This window comes from Rattus norvegicus, chromosome 8 (assembly GCF_021556685.1).
Source record: "Rattus norvegicus strain SHRSP/BbbUtx chromosome 8, alternate assembly SHRSP_T2T, whole genome shotgun sequence".
NCBI classification, from domain to species: domain Eukaryota; kingdom Metazoa; phylum Chordata; class Mammalia; order Rodentia; family Muridae; genus Rattus; species Rattus norvegicus.
In genome coordinates this window covers 64,136,785-64,154,087 of record NC_141541.1, presented here as the reverse complement: position 1 = coordinate 64,154,087, position 17,303 = coordinate 64,136,785, and the positions used below count along the sequence as shown (strand labels likewise).

The 17,303-nt window shown below is 42.5% G+C and overlaps 1 long non-coding RNA gene across 1 annotated transcript in view; it reads left to right on the top strand.

The window, feature by feature from the left end:
- Positions 1-7,676: 7,676 nt before the first annotated feature.
- Positions 7,677-17,303, top strand: part of LOC501003 (similar to PGC7) — a 65,124-nt gene continuing 55,497 nt past the window's right edge. Inside the window, 4 exon segments of the long non-coding RNA NR_175005.1 lie at positions 7,677-7,788; positions 11,623-11,726; positions 14,050-14,074; positions 17,107-17,211. This is a non-coding gene — a long non-coding RNA (similar to PGC7).

The window sequence follows — 17,303 nt, the reverse complement described above, 5'->3', positions numbered from 1 at the left end:
CAAGTTTTGGCACCATAGGCTTGTCAGCAAGATCTAGAAAATGCTTGTCTTGATTTTGTGTTTGTCTATGCTGTGTAGTAAAAAAAAATAATTGGTTGACATATTCCTAAATTTAAAAAGCAAGGAGGCAGGGTTTATGGTATACAGATGGAGCAAGGAGGCAGGTTTAGCTAATGTCAGTAGGAGCCATCTCTGTAGGGGAGCAGTCCTCAGGCCATAACCATCCAGGGGGAGAAAGCTAGGGTGGATCTTTTCTACATACAATGCCAACACTTGCACTCAGTCTCAGGGAGGGCTGTCCCATCCCTTTGAACATGAAGATGTTGGGTTCTTGATATGACTATGCTCATATCAGAAGCAAACATTTGCTCAGTACTGCATTCACTCAGGCTTTCTTTACTTCCTACAATCTGTTCTTCCAAAGGAACTGGGTTCAATTCCCATCATCCACATGGTGCTCACACGGCCTGTAACCCCAGTTCTAGGGGATCTGATGCCTTGGGCATCAGGCACGTAACTGGTGTACAGACATATATGCAGGCAAAACCCCAGAATCATAAAATGAAAAATAAAAAATAAAAACGAGTTGTTTGATGTGGGTTCTGGGAAGTGAACTTAGGTCTCTTAGAAGATCAACAAATGCTTTTAACTACGGAAACATCCCCTTAGAGCCTATACATATAACAAATATAAGATAGAAGGAATAAGAAAAGACAGGTAAGAAAAGTTGTTCAGTGGGTTAAATACACTTTGCCACCAAGTCTGAGACCTGATTCTGATCCCTGGAACCCACATGGTAGAAGGGAACTGACCTCCACAGGTGCGTCGTGACAGGCACCTGCTCCCTCCAAGACAAAAATAAGGCAAGTAATTATAAAAATAGTGACTGCTGTGGTATACAAACTAAATCTCGCAATTAAAAATCAGTGTATCATAGTGGATGACAGCGTACGGCTACAAATTTAATCAAGGAGGGTCCTGATTTCAGAGCCCGCGTTCCATGTACCGTCCTTACTACAGCAAATTAAAATGGCCACTGCATGTGATACGAAGCTGTTAATTTAGAGACATTGTCCCTACGTGTCAGGAATTAGGACCAGTGTAGCTCGTTCACATGGGATGGAGAAGTTCAATCTTGTCCCAGTACAAAGGAACTCAAATCATGGGGACATTGCAGGGAACATCACACTGGGTAGAGTCTGTATTATACTGATAACATGATGTTAGCCAGACCAAGCCATGTCAAAAAGTGGAATCTGCTTTGGATACTTCGTTAGAATACATGCAGATAGTTCAGAAGGTGGGAAGTAAAATAGAGGCTTTATGACCTATATTACCTATGACGCAATTGGAAGAAAACGGCAGTCCAGTGGAGAAGAGACTTGTGAGGCAGAATGAAAGCAGAATGGGGTTTGTAGTCACATGGTCCTAGCTCTTATTCCATCTTCTGCCTTTTACTAAAAGCAACATTTGGAGCGAGTCTCTTAAATTTTCTATATCTTGATTGCCTTGCCCCCCAAATAGAGCAGTCTATGTATTTATCTACGCTGTCTTGACTCTATTGTATAGCATTGTGAAGCACAAAACTGCAGGCACATGCAGTGTGCGTGTGTGTGTGTCTGTGTACATATGCATATATGCATGTGTGTATTTATGTATATACACACATATGCACATATATATCCTTTATTGGTTTCTCTGGCTGCTATAAGAAATTAAAAGAAGGTTAGTAGCTGAAAGAGCATAGTGTGTGTGTGTGTGTGTGTGTGTGTGTGTGTGTTGTGTGTTGTGTGTTGTGTGTTGGAGTATATAGCAAACCCAAGCCTCAGGCACATAAGGCTTAAGTCTCCAGCTATTAAGCCTTACTCCCAGATCTTTGTTCTTATAGTACTGGATTTGAGAAGTCTGAAGCAATTTCCCTGGGTGAGAATTAGTGATGCGGCAAGGCTGTGTCTCCTCTGGAAGCTTTAGGGAAGAATCTGTCTCCCTGTAGTTTCCAGCTTCCAGAGTTTCGTTACTCATAGGCCTGGTGTGACTAAGAACCATTCCTCAGTATTTTGTGCATGCAATATTGTTTCTTGCTTCAGCCCTCACCATTGATTGAGTAAAAACATCCTTTTTCTGTATTAATCTCCCTTTGCCTTCTGCCTGGTTCAGTTAAGGCTTATGTGGATAACCATAGATTTCCACTACCTTACCTTTCAACATCCATAGGTTCTAGGGACCTGGGTACCTTTGAAGGCCATTATTCAGCCAACTACCATTCTTTCTGTCTTTGCTATTTTCAGTTCTTACTATCTTTAAAGTTTTTTTTTTGCCTCTAAAACAATGCTGTACAATGGACTATAACACTAACTCCATGTGTGATTTTAATTTTTCTAGTAGCCACATTAAAAAGGTTGAAAGATGGCTGAGTCAGTAAGACATTGAATTTGATCCCTAGTGCCCAAGTAAAAAACCGAGCATCACTCACATGTAAAAGCTGGGTGTGGACACCAGTACCTGTAATCCCAATTCATAGAGGACCCGTGGGACTTGCTGACCAGCCAGTCTAGCCAAATAGGCAAGCTTTAGGTTCAGTGAGAGAGCCTCTCTCAAAAATTTAGGTGGTAAACAGTTGAAGAAGATAGCTGACATTAATCTCTAGCATACACACACCCATACACATACATATACACATGCACATACACACACATACACACCCCCATACACACATACATACACACACATGCACACATGCACATACACACACACCAATACACACATATACACACACATACACATGCACACACACATACACACCCCCATACACACATACACACACATACATACACACACCCATGCACACATGCACATACACACACACCCATGCACACATGCACATACACACACACCCATACACACATATATACACACACATACACATACACACATATACACATGTACACACACAGGCACACACATGCACACACATATGCTCCCATACATAGATACACACACACAGACACACAGTACACACACACATGCACACATACATAAGAGTGCACACATGAATGCATAAAAAGAAAAAATTGACAGGTAGAATTAATTTTATTTATAGAGTTCATGTGATATATCCAAAACACCACCAATGTCGTCAATATGTAATCAGTATAAAAACTGTTGTGATGTTTAACTTTTTTATACCTAGTCTTTGAAATCGGTATATAGTTTGCATTTGGTGTAAATAGCAATTCAGATCAACCACATTTGTACTCTGTTGTGATCTGGGAGTAAGGCTTAAGTGTGACAGCAGTATAGAGTTATGAAATTATAAAACCTAGGGCAGATTGGACACACACAGCTCCTATTTCAGTGGTTATCATCATCACCTCTGGCAATCTATTCTGACTACATCCGCCATTAAGATAGTAAACACTGACTCGAATACTTCTTGGTTTGCTGAGGCTGCCACGTGGGGGGTTATATATACCCTAAAGAACCAGACAGGCCTGGGATTAACATTAGGTTAGGAATCAGCTAGATTCATGAATATCGTCTACTGTGGCTCTGAGGAGAAGGAAATTAAATTTAGGGCATTGGTTATATCAGTTTATGGAAGATCCAGAAAACCAAACGACAATGAGACAAACCACAGACCGGTTCTGGTAAGAAGCCGCTGCTCCTTTGGAATGGAGAGACAGCGGGCGGGGGAAGGTGCCATTATCCGAGTTGTAAACTGGCATTGCTAGAAAACTAGTGCCGTGCTGCAAACTCGGACCATGAGGGAGGGAGCTGTTGATGAGAAACGGAGACAAGGAGAGAACATGGGTCTACTAGACATGCTGCTGCGGAGGGAGGGAAGGTGGGAGGGAGAGAAATACTCTTGAGTATTCCACCATTGGCCAAACCTGTCTGGAAGGCATTTGGAAAGGGATCCTGAAAAACGAAGATTCTTGAGTTAGGGAAAAACACAGGGGGAAATATTTTAGAGAAGCAGTTCCTGAATGCTGGGCGGTTAAGTCTTGTGAGCCATACCTTTTGTGATTCGAAATGCCAGATAGCTAATGTCCTATAAAATGGAGTTGATGGGCCAGCAACTTGCCTTCTCAGCCTCCACAAGGACAACTCTAAAGCTTCTTTTACATTTCGTGTGGCGTTCTAAGACCGTGCTTCAGTTGCCCACAACGGTCACATCCTTGTTAATTACTTTATCTCTGACTCCCTTGATTGCTGTCCTGCTCACAAGGCTCACCTTCCACACAAAACCTGAACCCACGACCCTTTCTTCAGGTAAGATTTGGAATGAGCCAGGGACAAAGGTCTCTAAACCAGGGGAGTCTAAGGACATTGGAGAGAGAAAATTAAGGTTTTGTTTAGGTTTTAGACAGGGTCTCACTATGTAGCTCTGGCTTGTCTCTGTAGTGACAAGGCTAGCCCAACTCATAGAGCTCTGCCTGACACTGCCCCCAGACTGCTAAAATTCAACACCAACTTGAATTAACTTTGCTTAGTGGGTGGGTAATCTGGTATTTTTAGCTTTCAGGATCTAAGTGTTGTGTTTGTAGCGTGTGGGAAACATCGCCATCTGTTGGTCACCAGTTCAAAACAACTACTTCATCTTGTAGGTCAGTGCTTGGTCTTCTCTTTCTAGTGATGTTCTATTTACAGCTCCCACCAACCACTTCACCAATCTACTAGGTATTTTGTCTCAGATAATATCGTGTGTGGTAGGACTAGACAACTCCAAGAGCATGTTTCACTTGTTTTCAAATACAATTCTTGGTGGAAATAAATGTTGCTTGAGATGCAATGAGGATGGCGTATAGGACCATGCCACCCTCTAGGTCACGGTGAGGCTATTGAACCATTTTAGATGAAGAAAGGATAGAAAGTATCAATTCCAGCAAGGGAAAAATCTCTGCCCTGTCACTTATGGGAGAGGCCTCACATAATCAATGTGCCTTCAGTGTCCCAAGAAATGGTACTAGGTCAGTCTTGATGTTGGCACACTCGGTCTTCTGCCTCAGTGTACGATGTCCACATGCTGACACCATGTATGCTGACTAGTTTTATGTCAACAGAGACTAGAGTCAAAAGAAACACCTGTGTGGGGTTTCACCGGGGCCTTGCTCTTGGCAAGTAACCACTGAATCATACCACCAGCACCCTGAAAATGTCTAACGGACAGCTGTGCAGCAGGGTCTGTGGAACAGTCAGTCACCTTGTTAGGAGCCACACGCTTCATCTAGTCTGGTGAGCCGGGTGCATCACGAAGGAACATTCTTGGCTTCATTCTCACTGTTTCAGGATGGCCCAGGGCTGAGCTGATCCTCATAGTCTTCAGTGGCTTCCCTTTAACGAGATGAACATGATTTCCTGAACATCTGTCCTACTTCCTCATGCATTTTCTCCTTCACACTGGGATCCTGACATGTGAACATGCTTTCTAGATTGGTTGTGTTTTGAACTAACATATTTATGGTGAATATATGTATATAAAGTACTCCAGTACTTATATGGGAAATATGCATATATATTCATAAAAATGTACATTTTAAAGCAACAGGCCTTTAACCCTCTGTGTATGCATAGGTAGAGAATTGTTTTCCCCCTTATATCTATTCAATTATTTCCCATATGCAGTGATTTTTAGTGTTATTGTGGTACATCTATATTAACACCATATTTATAAGTTTTGGATTTGGTTTTTATGGTGGAATTTTGATAAGCCCCTGAAATGAAATCTGTTATTTTTCTAGACATGTGCAAGATATTTATATCCACAGCCCTGTGACCTGTATTAGGAAATACCAGGAAGAGGACCTTTTCAGATTTATAAATACAGCACATATGCCCTACAATTTCACTTACATTTATTTTAGAAAAGGTTACACTTATTTTTATAGCTTGTTTTCATTAGCAGACCACAGGAATGTTTGGAGTTTGATGGCCTTGCATGACTGGATGGCCTCTGTGGCTAGGATACACAGTTTATTTTACATGTTGAAGGTTATGTGAAATATTATAACAGCAATATAATAATTATATTCTTGCCCAAGACCCTTACTCTGTCAGTAGAATGATCTCAGGAAATGACGACCTGTGTAATTTCTTCAGGGAGCAGTAGCTCAGCCTTTAAACTGAGCAGTAGCTCAGCGATAGAACAATTCCTCAGTGAATTCAGAAATTTAAACAAGGAAGACCACAGTAACAGCAACAGAAGAGACAAAAATATGCGATTTGGTAGTTGCATTACTAGGGAAAGAATATGGAACATTAAATACCTGTAGTGGTATTGTGCACGCGCGCGCGCACACACACACACACACACACACACACACACACACACACACTTGCTTTTTTTTTTTAAGATTGGGGTTTTTGTGTGTTGGAGCTAAACACTTTTTATTTTATTTATTTATTTCATGTATGTGAGCACACTGTAGCTGTCTTCAGACACACCAGAAGAGGGCATTGGATCCCATTGCAGATGGTTGTGAGCCACCATGTGGTTGCTGGGAATTGAACTCAGGACCTCTAGAAGAGCAGTCAGTGCTCTTAACCACTGAGCCATCTCCCCAGCCCCCCTTTTTTTTAACTGCTCTAGTCGATGGAAGGGGCTTTGTTTGGTCCCGGGATCACAGGCCAGGTATGGCCCCAGCTCTATTTGACCTTCTTCTGGGGGCGCAGGTTGTTGGTGTGGCCACATTTCTTCTTCAGGCAGTTGACTGCATGGGGGTGCAGGCATGCGTAGCACTTATGGCGGATCATCTTGTCACTGTTGTACTTCTGTACTTCTGACGAAGGGACGGCTTGATGATGCCACCGCGAAGACACAGCACCAGGTGCAAGGTGGACTTTCTGGATGTTGTAGTTGGACAGGGTGCCCTAAGCTAACTCAGTGGCTGGGCCACTCCTGAACTCCACGTGGCTAACACACTCTCACCCTAGCTGTCTCTGCATTAATACTTACTAAATCTATATTTTATCTTTGCTGCCCTGATCCCTGCTGGGTCTCCACTACCACCCCTTGACCCCCAGGCCTCTTTCCCTCTGAACCTACATTTCAGCCATCTCACCCTCCTGCATTTTCCTGGCTGGTCCGTCTCCTACCCCCTTGTCATAGCTCTCCTGTGTTTCTTGCTGGGAGATCCTAAAAGTACTGCCTCTGTCCCCCTGCCCAGCCATTGGTCCCTGGTAACTTTATTTCCCAATCAGAACCAATTGGGAGCAGGCTTCCTTTAGCCTACATGTAGGACACTGCAAACAGGTTTCTGGGTAACATAATTAGCATGAGAACACAAGCCAATACAAATAACACGTACAATAACCTCTTTAAAAAAGTGTTATTTTTGTGGTGTGTGTGTGTGTGTGTGTGTGTGTGTGTGTGTATGTGTAGTACAGGTATATTGATGGTATGTAGATGGACAACCACACATAACGTACATAGTATACTAGAAGACAGCTTTTGAGAGTTTCACCATGGGTTCTGATAATTAAACTCAGGTCATCAGGCCTGTATGACACTCTTAGCGCTACCATCTTACCAACCTATTTATAAATGTGGTCTTGAACTTGTATTATCACACTTGCCTATGTAGCAGCTGATAGATGTCACAGTATGGATTGTGACCTCACTTTTCCCAGTTCTGTGACACACTGTTGCCATGGTTATGTGATTATATATATTCACATCTCAGTTCTGAATCTCAGTAGAGACTTCTCAATCAACACCTGGGATAATACACACTGCTCGATTTTGGTTGTGGTAAACAATTAAAATGGGAAATAATTGTTCATGTCAAGGTATGATATTCACCACTGAATGTCCTTCAACTGGTCTGGTCAATATTTTACTTTCTGTAAAATATATTTGTCCTGTAAAGCAATTTGACTTCACCCTTTCCATATATGTTGTATCAGGGTTGTCTAAAACAGAATAGATAGAATGTATGTATATATATGGATTTATAAGATTGGCTTTTGGGATACTACTGTCTGGGTGTAGGTTGATGTCTATATGTAGGTGAGGGCTGGTACTAGATAGGTCAAGGCCATGATTGAACAGTAAAAAAATAAGGCAGAGCCAAAGTTTTTGTAAGGCGGGAGAGAAGGAGAATCAAGATGGAGACAGAAAAGGACGACCCAGATCCAGGTGGTCTTGAATTGCCAAGTTAGTTGGGATGGATTTCTGTAGGCAAATTTATCTTATCTAGGTGAGTGGTTTATATCCTTATCAATTGGTTGTGAGTTTATTGTGTGGCTGTATTGTGGATTGAGAATTTAACGTATAAATCTGATTGTTGGGTTACAGTTTGGTGAGTCTTGATTTTAATGGGTTGTTGGGAGTTTACACCATAACTGTTAGGGGGTGGATGTTGGGAATGCGAGCAGAGTCCACAGTAAGAGAGCCGCAAGATAGGCGGTCTCTGTATGAAACTGGGGTGGCAGCGACGCGCCTGGGTCAGAGAGCACTTTGTGGGCAGCGTGGAGCTGCTGAGATCAATTAGCACTAGTTCCAATGGCCCGCTGGAGCCGGAACTAGTGAGATTGCGAGCACAAGGGTACACGCAGGAGCCGGTTGCGCCCTTTTTATTTTTTACCGCGACATCTGGGTAGTTCAAAAAAGGCTGTCTCATGCTTGAAAGCCTGAGACTCCAGTAGTGGTTGGGTCCAAAGGTTGGTTGTCTCAGCACTTAGGTCTGGCACTGGAGTCCTGGAGGATTCCTAATCGTCAGACTACACTGGAGTCCCCAAAAGTTGGTTCTAGCACCAATGAGGAAATGCTGCAGCAACAGGGCAGGTGGTCTTGCCAGCGAGAGTAAGGGCTAACAGGCACAAAGCAAACTTTTCTAAATCCACCTGCTTTTTACCTGGGCTGCCATCAGAAGGTGCAGCCCAGAAATGGGGCGGATCTTTCTGATTCAAACAATCAAATCAAGAAAATCTGTCACAGGAATATCCAGCACCTTGGGGTATAGCCAAGTTGATTACCAATATTAGCCAGTGTCTGAGTGTGTGTGTGTGTGTGTGTGTGTGTGTGTGTGTGTGTGTGTGTGTGTGTGTGTGTGTATGTGTGTGTGTATATGTCAGTGTCTGAGTGTGTGTGTATGTATACGCATGTGTGCATAAATTCCTATTACAGTGGATGTTGTTAGTATTTTCCTTACTAGAAGATGTATGGTGTAAAATGTATTTTGATAAGATTTAGTTATGTGTATTTAAATGACTAATCTCAGAAGATTGGAGTGAATCAAAAAATGTTGAAGATGTTTTGAGGCACTTTATATAATAACATGTATGCATTTTTTAAAAAAATGTACATTCCCTTCTTTTTCCTGAAAGGTATATTTTATTCAGAAAATTATGGGCATGTGTTTTCCATTTATGTGACGGTTCATAGGAACATGCACTTTCTATATTCCATTAAACTGCAAACATTTATTTTGTGGGCTATCTGAATTGCCAGAGGTATCCATTAGAGGTAATTTCCCAACCTATTTCCCTCCAGGGCTAAGCATTGTCAAATGTGATAATTGCTTTTCTAGTGTGGAGTCGGTTTTGATACACAAAAGTAGAGGATCAGGGTCAATTGTAAAGATGATGATTAAGAACATGGGAAATTAATATTGTTTTATATCCAACAGTTAGTATAAGAACATGACAATTGATCAGAATTGTTTGCAGAGATAATTGAGGGTACTGAGTTTAGACCTATAGATTTAAAAAGATGTTAACAGCTAAGCCTGTTTCCGTCCGTTACGTAGGTCAGCACTCTTCACCCTTCATTCTGAGCTCTTGCAAGAGTTGAGCTCTGGGCCTTCCTATGACTTTGTCAATAGCTAAGTGGAGATACTCTCAAATCTGTGATACATTAATAATGAAAGATAGTGGGTTTTCCAGGTCTTAATATAGTAAGTGTTTTAATACATAATATTAAACTTTTCTGGGGTTGCCTTATTGAAACAGGAATTCCATTCACTATGGTCAGGCAATTCGGGCATTCCAGAGAATGATGCTGACATCACCTTAGAAGTGGTCAGTGGGTGTGTAATTAGGCCAACCTAGGCATAAGTTTTAAACTCTTAACTGGCTTTGTTCTGCCCGAGTCTGCATGAAATGAAAATGGTTGCTTTTGGGCCAAGTGGGAGTATGTCAAAGAAGAACAATAGCTTTGGAATTTAGAATCCAAGACTTTCATGAGCTGTGGTTCTGGCTAAGCTGGGAGAAAGAACTACATCACTATATTTTGCCCAAACCTAACACGCCTGAGGATTTATACCCAATGGCCTCTGTTTATTCAGTCACCCACCAACAGCACAGATGTATGTCCCTAGTTGCTGTCTCGAAGAGAGGCAGAGATGAAAGTATAAATACTTAAAAGCTCCTGTCCTCCTGGGGGGCGGGGCAGAGAGTCAAGCAAAAGGGCCAAGGTGGGAACACAGATGTGTGACCCTCATGTGATAGTTCAATTGCTGGCCTGTGCTCATCATTCAACTGTGGCGTTATCCCCTATCATAGAAGTGGGTCCATCATCTGTGATAATGTGTAGTTCCTACCAGTCTATATAAGTTGTATACATTATCCACTTCATGAGCTTACAGACACCAGGGCACATATTGCTATATGAATATCAGAGTTCACCCTAATCATTATGTGGAAAACTCGTAGAACCCACGGTTTTGGTTAGGTCACAGATACTGAAGCTTTGGATGTGCACGTTCTGTGAGTCTTGAATCAGTCTCCATACTTGCCGTGAAGTCAGTTAAAATTGGGGATATTTGTGAAGCTAAGAAGTGTTGACATTGTATGAAGCGCACACCCCGGGAGAGTGATGCTTAACAACTCAAAATAGCATTCCAATATTGACGTGATGTGTCATTTTCACGACAACTGGACAGAGAGCTAGACTAAAACACCCTAGTGGTCAACAGGGCTCAGACCCTCATTCTAGCTCACCCCAGTATGGACGTGCCAATCTGTATCCATGCAGTCAGACCATGAAAGCAGACGAAAGGAAGATCAGCAGAACTACATGTGTGTGGTTTACTAATCAGAGAGTTCACTCCCATCAGCTTCTTCTACTGCTCAGCAACTTTACTGGTTTTGGAAGGATGAGTGGGTGAATGTGATCACATTGTGTACCTGCTATCAAATCGATTTTTCTAGTACACTGTGTAAACTACTGAGTTTAAATTCCCACTTGCTTAATGATAAATGAAAATTCTGCATTTTTCAGGTTGTGGGCATTGACATAGGTTAGAGAAATTCCTTAAAAAGTGTCCATCTTCCTGGGCTTCAGAGTGGCCTGAAGACATGATAGGGTTCTTGTGTTACCTTATGATTCATTTTAGTGCTCACCCCGTCAAACATGGGTTGGTGCCCATGTCCTTAGACATTACTCTCATTACTGAGAGGCCACAATCTTCGTCCCCCATTCTTCCCTTCCCCCACTTTCCCATTGGAAGGGATGGTCCAGCAGTAGTGTGATCATGCTTGTTAATGAACTACATCCACTTAGTTCAGCCGTTGTAGTTCAGTTGTCTAAATCCATAGATCTTTGTCCATGTGAAGCAAAGGTCCCTGAGCAATTACAAATGGCACTTTGTGCTGTTATTCTTTGTTCTATTTCTTCCCCAGAGAACATCCAGACGACCGTTCCAAGAGAAGAGACAGTCCCAAGAGAAGACACGGTCCCAAGAGAAGACACAGTCCCAAGGGAAGAGTTGACAAGGCCAGTGAAGGTAAGTTGGCCATCATATTTCCAAGGTATTCCCGAGGAGGAATTTCACAATCCCTCTATTTTTCAGTAGATACCATATTGGAATAATAAAAACAATCATGTAAACACATGTATTAGCGTGTTTACTTAAGAAGTGAATGAAACGAAATCGTACCAAGTCATCCCCTGACTTGGTCACTGTGGGGTATGTTTCAGGAGACCTTTTCTTTTAAAGGTGTTCCTCTTTATAGTTAAAGTTGTCCAATTTTTACTCAAAAGATAACAGATGAAGCTGGAGCAACGGTTTAGTGGTTAAGAGTACTTGCTGCACTCTGACCTCATAGGAAGCAATGAATATCCTAGTAAGAGCACCAGTGGAAGGGGAAGCCCTGGGTCCTGCTAAGACTGAACCCCCAGTGAACGGGATTGTTGGGGGGAGGGCGGCAATGGGAGGAGGATGGGGAGGGGAACACCCATAAAGAAGGGGAGGGGGAGGGATTAGGGGGATGTTTGCCCAGAAACTGGGAAAGGGAATAACACTCGAAATGTAAATAAGAAATACTCAAGTTAATTAAAAAAAAAAAAAAAGGAGTACTTGCTGCTCTTCCAAAGAACTCAGGTTTGATTTCTTTGGTTGGTTCACACTTTTGCTGACTCAGCTCAAATCAGATCTTCCCGTCACTCTGTTGAGGGTTCTGGATGCTACACTGACACATGGCAGAGAAACTTTATAACCATCTCTTCACAACCATCCGTAACTCTAGTACTAGGGGACATCTTTTTCTGGCCTCTGTGAACTCCTACACACATGTGGTGCTGTGGTGGTTTGAATATGCTTGATCCAAAGGAAGTGACACTGTTAGGAGGTATGGCCTTGTTGGAGGAAGTGTGTCACTGTGTAGGTGGGCTTGGAGTTCTTGTTCTCAAGTTCTGCCCAGTGTGGAAGAGACCCTCCTCTTGGCTGCCTGTGGATGACAACCTCTCTTTGGCTGCCTTCAGATCAAGATGTAGACCTCTCAGTTTCTTTAGTACCATATATGCCTGGATGCCACTATTCTTCCCACCACTATGATAATGGAGTAAACCTCTGAACCTGTAAGCTAGCCCCAATTAAACGTTGTTCTTTTAAGAGTTGCCTTGGTCGTGGTGTCTGTTCACATCAGTAAAACCCTAACTAGGACAGGTACACATACATATACTCACGCATGCATACACACCAAATAAATATTTTCAAATTAGCTGACTTATCATTTATGAAAAATTTGTATTTTCTGTAAGTGTTGTCTCTGCTTTCTTTTGCAGGGCTCTATGATTTCAATCTTGTGAGCAGGTTTCCGAAGCTTTGCTGTGCCAGAAGCTTCCTATGCCAATTATAGGAACAATGAGGTCACCAGACCTTTAAAACGTGAAACTTAGTGTAGATAATTGGGGCATGGAGGCACCCCTCCACTTTTTTAAACATAACATTTTTTTTTGATTCTCTGGGATCTTCACATCATGCACTCTGATTGCATTCACTTCCCAGTCCTTCCATGCACCCTCCCTCCAAAAATTAAAAAAAAAAGCGATTCAAATTTGTGTTATTTATATACTCATGGGTGCATGGTCAAACTCTCATGGCATGCCCCTTAAATAGAACCAAGTCATTCCTCCCCACAACCTCCACGAGAAGCCATCAATTGTGGAAAACTCCACTTCAGCAATCCCATCATACTTACTAAGAGTTCTCTTTGGTCACTTCCTGTCTTGGCTCTTAGTTTTTGGCAGAGGGTAGAGGTTGGGGTTAGAGCAGGGGTTGTCAGAGAAGCTTCCAGGTCCCTCCCTCTCAACTGTGCATCTGTGGTCATCTGTATCACAGCAAAGTGGTCTTGTTCTTCACAGCTGGGGGGCACACAGATCATGGGCCATGGAAGCACTTTTTTTTTTTTTCCGGAGCTGGGGACCAAACCCAGGGCCTTGCGCTTCCTAGGCAAGCGCTCTACCACTGAGCTAAATCCCCAACCCCATGGAGGCACTTTTTAAAAGGTTAAAAGGGACTCCTAAGACCAGATTGTTACAGAGTTTCTTTGTAACACGTGACAGTGTAGCATCTGGAACCCTTTACAGGGTGATAGGGAGGTCTGATTTGGGTCAAATCAACAATAGTGTGAAAAATAGTTCTTTCACAAAGTATCCAGGATCAGATGTTTTTACAACAAAATCATGACTAATTCAGAATCTTTGTCTTGACTAGTCTTCACCATTCTACTTAACATCACCTAAGTACTAAGAGAGGAAAAACAACTTATAGAAGTAGAACTCCCCATGTTCTGGACCTAAGAATGTTTCATTTCTCTAAATTGCAGGTGGACCCAAGGAAGAAACATTATCGTATGTATTGGGCAGCCATTTTCTTAAGACCTATTTAAGATAAGAGTTGTGTAAGCACTGCCCGTCTTTTGTCAGGTGTACAATTTCTACCACCTGCTGGCAGTGACTGTTGGGACTTTCATTTAAAGAAAAAAAACCCACCAAGCCCCCCCAAACCAATCTATGAAGTGATGTTCCACGTAACAAATTGTGAGCATGTGTGCTCTGCATGCGTTTAGTTGTGAGAATTGTACTTTGAGATCTTATGCTCCAGGATGTATTTATATCTCTCTTAGACAGAAATCCCAATTTTTCTTTCTTTCTTTCTTCCTTCCTTTCTTTCTTTCTTTCTTTCTTTCTCTCTTTCTTTCTCTTTCTTTCTTCCTGCCTTTCTTTTTTCTTTCTCTTTCTTTCCTCTCCCTTCCTTCCTTTTTCTTTTTAAAAATTTATTTACTTATTTTATGTACACTGTACACTGTAGCTGTCTTCAGACACACCAGAAGAGGGCATCAGATCTCATTATAGATGGTTTTGAGCCACCATGTGGTTGCTAGGAATTGAACTCAGGACCTCTGGAAGAGCAGTCAGTGCTCTTAACCGCTGAGCCATCTCTTTAGCCCCTAAACCCAATTTTTAACATCATTTTCTCAATGGAAAAAAAGTGCATACTTTTCCTACATTAGCTCAGACTTCATCACAGCCTTGTACAATGGCTCCATTTCTTTGTGTCCTGCTCCATAGAAGAATCAACCGAGGCACAGAGGAAGTGACTGAGCTAACTACGTGGGTCAAGATCACCATTATGTATACAAACACGGAGCCCACTATCAATGTATGAGATAAAACTTCCACTTACTGCCTTATCATGATACCATTAGTCACTGTAGATCCATTCCAGCCCCTAGATGTACCTGGTCCAAGTCAAATCTTCAGAGATACAAAACAACAACAAAAACCCACTTCCGTCCATGTGCCCGGGTGCAGACCTGCACTAGTGTGAGAGACAGAGAACCCACAACAGCTCACCTGGTAAAGTGCCTACCTGTGATGTATGGCCTTCCGTTTGCTCTTCAGTGCCATACAAACCTGAGTGGTAGCACTCAAGCCGTAACCTCAGCACCCTAGAGTTAGAAGCAGAGTATCGGAAGTCCATAGTTATTTACAGTCTGACAGTGTCTGGTTATCCTGGGCTGTACAATGAGACCGTGCCCAACAACAGCAGCAGCAGCAGCAACAACAGCAGCAGCAGCAGCAACAACAACAACAACAAAACAGGAAACAAAAATGATAAACAGAATGAACTGATCTGCCTAGTGCGAGCATTGATTGTTATCATAGGAGATCCAGCAAAGAAAGGCAAACTGCATGTGTGTCCCAACTGAATTTCATCTAGACATACATAACGGATCCCAGTAAGAACTGGCGACGTGCTTCAGCTTGTTATCATGAGCTCAAAGCAACACACAGTTTAGGGCCCAACAGGTAATCAGGACTGTTACAAATCGAGTTGCAAACCTTCTTTCAACCGGCCACATTTAAAGACGAGCTAGACTCTGCTTTAAAAGTATTTCCTCTTACTGATAGATAGTCCGTCTCCATGTTGACTGCTAAGTAAGAGCACAGGGAGCCCGCCCATCTGGTGTCTGCACGCAACATTGAAGATACGGCTGTTTGTCATACCAGGGTGTGTCTGCATGTCCAGGAATCAGCTAAGGAGGGTTTGAGTTCAGGGGAAGCAGGATTGCGTGTTCTGCTCGTGGGGAGTCAGTGAATGGAAACACAACTCGTGTAGTAGAAACCGGTCTTTGAAGAAAGAGTGACCAGGGTAGGTGCACACTTGGTGTGAGCCTCTTGATATAGGCAGGCCTGGTCTGGTTGCTAAGGGTAATGATCACCGAGTAGTGGAGTGCACACAGTGAGTTGAGCCACAGTGATGGAGGCATCTTGTCCTGTCAGTTTATGTCGAGGGTTTATTTAGAGTTGATCAGTTGAAGTATCATTTCCCTGCCAACCACCAAGTGACAACTGGGTTAGTATGAGCTGGCATCTGAGTTATTGTGGTAGACATGTAGAAGTCATCTCACGTCCATGGACTTAGCAATTACAAACCACTGAAAGGTAGCAGGAGGATAGTGGCAGAGGGTGGTTCACACGTACACCCAGAAGGCCCCTCGATCGCTTCTTTTGCAAACTCATATTTTGTGTCAGGGATTCTAAAGTAGAACATCTGTTCCTATCTTACTTTTTACTTCTGTCAGGCAATTTAGTCACAATGACATAAAAGTAAGTACTCCAGTAGCTTCTGGTGCAATGTAAGTAGTGTAATAGAATTTTCTCCTGCTAAGGCCCACTGGAGGTGATACTATATGTTCTCCATGACCTGTAAAACATCGTGATAGGTTAAGAATGAAAAGCAAGCGATCACTGTTCACTGGCCCGAGGCCATGCAAGCACCCTCTGCATCTAGCTGCTGGGTTCTGTTTGTTTGTTTTTTTTTTTTTGTTTTTTTTTTTTTTGTTTTTGTATTTAACAAATGTCATGACATTTCTGTGGTGCCAGTACTTTTTTTTTTTTTTTCTTTTTTTCGGAGCTGGGGACTGAACCCAGGGCCTTGTGCTTGCTAGGCAAGCGCTCTACCACTGAGCTAAATCCCCAACCCCGGTGCCAGTACTTTTAATTAAACCTCTATTGTTAGGTATTTTCAGACTAAGGCTTATGAATATTTCTTAATTTCCGGTGTCCTAGTGCAAAGAGCAGAGCAAAAAGGAATTGTCTAAATTTCATTGTATGAATGTGGTTCTTCAAGTGCCTTAGATGTTGGTCGTCTTGGTTCTACTGAGCTGCCACCCTGACTTGTGGTGCTTTTCTGTCGATCCTGACCTTATCTATGTTGACCATGTAATGCCTACGTGAAGTGTACACCGATGCCCGCGATGATTCAGGAGCAAGCAATGAGATAAACTATTGAAGCTCAGAGCAATGCTTAGCTGCCCTCTGTTATTTTTATGCCGTTAAGGTTGAAGTCTCTTTGTTGGGTTTCATTTCTTTTTCAGGTAGGACAAAAAGAAGGCTGAGGAACGTTAAACCCTCAGGAGGCAGTGTAAGATCTACAGTGGAACCTTATGGAGAGTTTGGAAACTCTAGCAGCAACATTGAAGGTACTGGGAGACTCAGTAGCCAGTGAGTTACTTGTAGCCATTGTAAACGATGTTGTAAAATGCACGGAGGGAAAGCTGACGGTGCGAAGGTA